At 46.6% G+C, this 5838-nt stretch overlaps 1 long non-coding RNA gene across 1 annotated transcript in view; it reads left to right on the top strand.

Moving 5' to 3' along the window:
• LOC144241918 (uncharacterized) overlaps positions 1 to 288 on the top strand; it is a 2190-nt gene extending 1902 nt beyond the window's left edge. Inside the window, exon 4 of the long non-coding RNA XR_013338244.1 lies at positions 189 to 288. This is a non-coding gene — a long non-coding RNA (uncharacterized LOC144241918). The remainder of the gene's footprint in view (positions 1 to 188) is intronic.
• The last annotated feature ends 5550 nt before the right edge of the window (positions 289 to 5838 follow it).

The raw sequence follows: 5838 nt of genomic DNA on the forward strand, positions 1-5838 counted from the left end.
GCTCATTTAGAGGCTACTGGAAAACTCCATACAAGAGACGGTGGAGGTTTGGGCAAGGGCAATGGCCTTGGAAAAGGATGGCATGGAATGGACAGAGGGGAGAAATGTTCAGGACACAAGTCGGCAGGACAGCTGTGTGCTCAGAGCAGAATTAATAGCGTATTTTCTAATCTCCTCCTTCCCACCAGGGACAATTGTAAGACGTCTGAGGCAGTTGGTACTCATTTTTCTTGGAGGCCATTCCCCACATTCATATCAAACACCCACATCCCACATTAAATAAACATGGTTCCGTAGTACAAAAAAATGTTTTTAGATTCTTATAATTTTGCCTTTTGAATTATTTAGCTTCACATATATTTAATACCTTTAGTTGGCAAGTGGTCAGTTTCTTGGCAATCATCAGGCATACCCCCAAATCGTAGCCAAGTGAGAAAATCTAACCGTAAGTTATTTCCAAATATAATAAAATATGATACTTTATTGTATTATGTATATTTTACACATTACATTTTATTATATTAATAAGATATAACAGAATAAAAAGTATATGACTGTTACATTAGACAATTAACTAGGTTAACAGTGTAATATTTTGTATCCATTTGGCACCACGGTCCCTCTCCCTCTGCCTCACCCCTCCCCCAACCCCACTCCCAACCCTCCTTTACTTTGGCTGTTGCTGTAACAACCAACTGGGACAGGAGCCCCCACCTGACCTCAGCTACACCTCTGCCCTGGGGCTTCCCCGGAGCCCCTTTCTCTATGGGAATTACAGAGGACCAAGGTGGTCACCTTTGTAAAAAACACTCATCATATCTAAGGTGCTCCAAAGGGTTAGCTAGAATGATGAACCAATGAGTCTTGATGGGAATTGTTACAGGCGAATCCCGTGACCTCTTGACCAACAGAGGAGGGATCGATGTTGTTCTCTTTCCACACCTCAGCAAGGGAAACATTTCCAGTCGTGTTTTACTTGGCTTTCGGGGTGCTGTGCAGCGGCCCACAAGCCCCACTTGCCCACAGCAGTGATCAGCTTTACAGCACACGTTGACATGCCTTTCCCCCTTACTGTGCACACCATTCCCTGTCTCCCACTACTGTTTCTTGGGGGGATTGTTTCACAAAATAAGCTATCTGCCTGCAAGCTATTATCTCTGGCTCTGGTCTTTGAGGGAACCCAGGCTTAGGCAATTGGTACCAAAAGGGGTTCTAAAATACAGATGAAGCAGTGATGTTAGGGGACCTTGGTGACAACATGAACTTCCTCAGATCCCTTTGTCCTGGAAAGGGTAGCAGTGTGTCCTTTCTGAATTGATGCCTCTGCCAGATAGAGGTTTGCTTTCCCCACCCGCAGTACCACTGCCACCACCACCATCCAGCATGCCAATGCTTCCATTTAAGGAACCAGTTTGTGGCAGAGAGGTGCGGCAGTGGGGACAGAGCCACGAGAGCCCTGGCTCTACCATCCTGTGTCCCCTGGGAGCAGCTCCCTCATAGAATAAGAGAAGGAACTATTAATGGCTCAGCTAAGATGTCAGCTCAGAGAAGCACCCTGTGTGGTTGGAGTTCTGTCCTTCAGAATGTCATATGTGCACTGGGTCACCAACCAAAATATGCCACTCCATTCCCAAGAAGGAATACTCGGGCCCAGGAACCAAAGGATGGACGTGAAACGTTTTCCCTTTCACTGTCACTCCCAGGAACCCATGGGCAGGTTTGGATCCCTGTTCCTCAAATTTGAGGCTTTGCTCAGTGCCTGAAAAGTCCCAGTGAGTGACTGGCGGTGAGAGAGCGCACCATTTATGGCTTTCTGGAAAGATGGTGGATTTAAGGCTGGCAAAATACAGAGGGAGACCAAAAATGAGAGAGAGGAGGATGAAGATGAAGATACCCTGGAAGTATCTGTGAGAGGTCATGTTGCAGGTCATGGCTGCTGGGCAGATAGGTGAGGTCACCATCCAGAGACCCAGAGGAAGTGGACTTGGTCATAATAAGATTCTGCCCCAATTCTACTGTGGCAGCTCCCCCATCCAACCCCACCAAGTAATTCTGGGTCATCAGCTGCATATCCTAACCTTTAATTCAATTCTGACCTGGAAGTAACATCAGATTCCACATGTTAAGGGCTCAGCCCTACCAGTCTGCACCCCTACCCCCTACCCCCTCCCCACTTTGGAAGTCAGTTGCAAATCCAGGTTATCACCTGTGCTTCTGTTGCGGGGTCATCGAGCACAATAGCCAAGAAAGAAAGAATTCTTGAGATGTTATACGATGCAACTTAGTTTATTTACGTAGCAGGGGACAACACTCTTGAGCAGAAAGGGCAGCACTTTTGCTGTATGGAGCTGGTGGTTAGAGCTTAGTGCTCAAAGGGGAGAGGACATGAAGTGGGTATTAGATCATAAATGTTTTCTTCAAATTTCTACTCATAAAACTATTTTCTCAAGATTTCTCTGCTGCTTATCATTCAGTTTGGTATAAGCTATTGGTGAGATAAACAGGCAGTCATGAGGCCCTTCTAGAACATAGCAGCCAGCACATATTTGATGCTAATCAGAACTGTGCAGGTTTATAGGTCAGCCTTCTGGGCTGAAGGTGAACATTTCTCCACTTCTCTCCCTCATCGCTTTTGACCCACCGACCAGCTGTAGATTGAGGGTTCCGACGAACCCCAATATGGGTTGGATTAATTTCCTACAGCAGCCCATGGAACTCAGAGAACCATTTGATTACTAGGTCACCAGCTTATTATATACAAGGATCTAACTCAGGAACAGCCAAATGGATACAGAGGGTAAGGTATGGGGAAAAGGCTTGCTACTTNATCCCTGAACCGCTCCTTTGGGGTTTTTACGGAGTCTTTATTACACAGGTGTGACTGATTAAATCATGGGCCATTGGTGATTGAACCGAACCCCCAAGCCCAGGCCCTCTTCCCTCCTTGGAAGTCCAGACAGGGGGATTGGCAGTGGGGATGGGCTTGGCTCACACCTGATGGTTCACAGTCAGGCAGCTGGCTCCAGCAGCAACCAGCCTCCAGCCTTAAGTGCTTTCAAAAAGTCATCTCATTAACAGAACAAAAGAAACATTTACTTCTCGTATCAAAGGAAATTCCAAGGGTTTTAGGAACTCAGCAACGAAATGAGAAGAGGGCACCTGGGTGTCTCAGTCTGTCAAGCTTCTGACTTTGGCTCAGGTCATGATCTCACGGTTTGTGAGCTCAAGCCCCACTCGGGGCTTGGTTGATGTCAGCACAGAGCTGGCTTTGGCTCTTCTGTACACCCCCACCCCGCCCCTGCTGGTTCTCTCTCTAAATAAATAGATAAATAAACTTAAAAAAAAAAAAAAAACCACAGATGTCCAGTTAAATTCAAGCTTCACGGAAATGAGGACAAAGACCAAATATATATTTCTTATTATAAATCACAATATCACACATAAGCAAAAACCACACAAAAGCCAGGGGAAAAACTAGAGTCCGGGGAAAAACTGAGGCAGAAAGGACCTACTGAGAAGAAATCTGAGCCTGAAGAACCTAAGTCTAAGGTTCTAACCTGAGTCTAAGACAAGCCAGTAGGTCTCTAAAACTCTGGGAGGGAAGGGCACCCAAGGCCAAGTGCTTCTACCTCACATCCTAGTTGTTGGGGTATCTTCCAGATGAGGCCCCTGATGTTTGACCTGGAGCCTGGTGTTTCCAAGGAAGATAGCATCCAACAGGAGTCCGTGGCCGTGACCCACAGGCCCCTAGCAGCCCTCCGGCAAGGTCCTATGACAGAGCAGGGGTCACAGGGCCATTAACCTTCAGTCTCATTGCCACAAATTTAGGCCTCCAATGTGACCTCCACAAAAGGCTGTACACTATCAGTGTTTTTATTCTGGGTGTGACAAAAGTGTTGATTTGTTCAATGTAAACACTTAAAACATATTACAATTTTGAGGGGCACCTGGCTGGCTCAGTCGGTTAAGCATCCGACTCTTGATTTCTGCTCAGGTCATGATGTCATGGTTCGTGAGATGGGGCCCCATGTCAGGTACTATGCTGACAGCATGGAGGCTGCTTGAGATTCTTTCTCTTCCTCTGCTCCTCTACCACTCACTAGCCCATGTGTGCATGCACGTGCTCTCTCTCTCTCAAAATAAATAATCATTTAAAAATAAAATAAACCACAAATTTGAAAACAATATCGTAGCATTCCTTTAGTTTTTAAAAAATTAGATGTATTGAGGTACCATTTACATTCAGTGAAATTCAATCTTTTTATGTGCATAGTTCTATGGGCTTGATAAATAGTTGTGGATCTATGACCACAATCAAGATATGGAGTATTTCCTTTCCCCCCTCAGTTCTCTGGACACCTTCAGTCCCCAACAGCCATTGCTCTGATGTCTGTCCCCAAAGTTTTGCCTTTTCTAGGTCATATGATGGGATCAGAGTCTGGAGCCTTTTGCGAGTGGCTTCCGGTCTCTTAGCCAGGGGCATTTGAGATCAATCCAATTATTTTATGTTATCAGTAGTTCGTTCCTAAGTAATGCTTTTTGTTGCATTACATTGTATGATGGATTACCACAAACCTGTTTATTTCTTATAAAGTTATTTACAAGAATGTAGTCTTTCACAATTCTGGAGGCCAGAAGTTCAAGGTCAAGGTGTCTGGGAGATTCCATTTCTTTTTTTTTTTAATGTTTATTTATTTTTGAGAGAAAGAGAGAGAATGAGCAAGGGAGGAGCAGAGAGGGAGCAGGACAGAGAACCCGAAGCAGGGTCCATGCTGACAGCAGCGAGCCCGATGTGGGGCTCAAACTCACAAACCGTGAGATCATGACCTGAGCTGAAGTCTGATGCTTAACCAGCTGAGCCACCCAGGCACCCAGGGAAGTTCAGTTTCTTATCTCCTCTGGCTGCTGGTGGCTCTAGGCATTTCATGTCCGGGACCTGCATCACTCCAGTGTCAGCCTCTGTCCCCACACAGCCCTCTCCTCTTCTCCGTGTGTTACTCTCAAGTGTCCTTGAGTTTGGGACCCAGTTCGGATCATCCAGGATGATCTGATCTCAAGATCCTTACTTTAATTACATCTGCAAGGATGGTTTCTCCAACAAAAAGTGCCGTTCACAGGCTCCAAGGATAGCATGTGGGTGTAAGTTTGGTCNCCCCAGATGATGGACATGTGAGTTGTTTCCAGTTTGGGGACATTATAATCATAAATGCAACTTCCTTAAACCTCCCCAGGTGTTTGCACGGAGCTCTGCTTTCATTCCCTTGGGCATGGGATTAGGCACTTTGTGACACAGGAGCTCCTTCAAGAAATAGAGGTGGCCTGTCTCTCTGTCCACCTCTGGGTGGCCATGCCCAGAGGCCCCGGACATTTATATAAACGGGCTTTTAGAGAAGAAGGAGCCCGAGCAGGGCGCGGGTCGGAATCTCATTTCCTGGCCCACTTCTTCATGCGCCGGGCTCTGGGCTCACACATGAGTTTCTCTTTCTGTCACAGGGCCTGGCTGGCGAGTCCGCAGACAGATGTGTCTGCTGCTGTGTGCGCTCAGCCGGCCCACCCTGGGACCACAGCCGGGCCGGCCCAGACAGACCCACGGAGATGCCATTTTGTAATCAACCTGTAATCGTGTTATCTCAAAAAATAAATGAACAGTCGGTAGCGCTAATCTCGGCCTCCCCCGCCCGGAGACAGGAACTCAAACAGCCTGGCCTGTTTGGCGACACATGTCCTCCTGTGTGTCGGAGGAGTCTTCTGTTTAATGTCAACATTTGCTTTTGAAACTTTTTTGTTTGTTTGTTTAAGTATTTGCTTCTGCTTTGTCCTTGCCCGGTGTGAGAACCC

The sequence above is a fragment of the Crocuta crocuta genome, unplaced genomic scaffold (genome assembly GCF_008692635.1).
Source record: "Crocuta crocuta isolate KB4526 unplaced genomic scaffold, BGI_CrCroc_1.0 scaffold57, whole genome shotgun sequence".
In the NCBI taxonomy this organism is placed as follows: domain Eukaryota; kingdom Metazoa; phylum Chordata; class Mammalia; order Carnivora; family Hyaenidae; genus Crocuta; species Crocuta crocuta.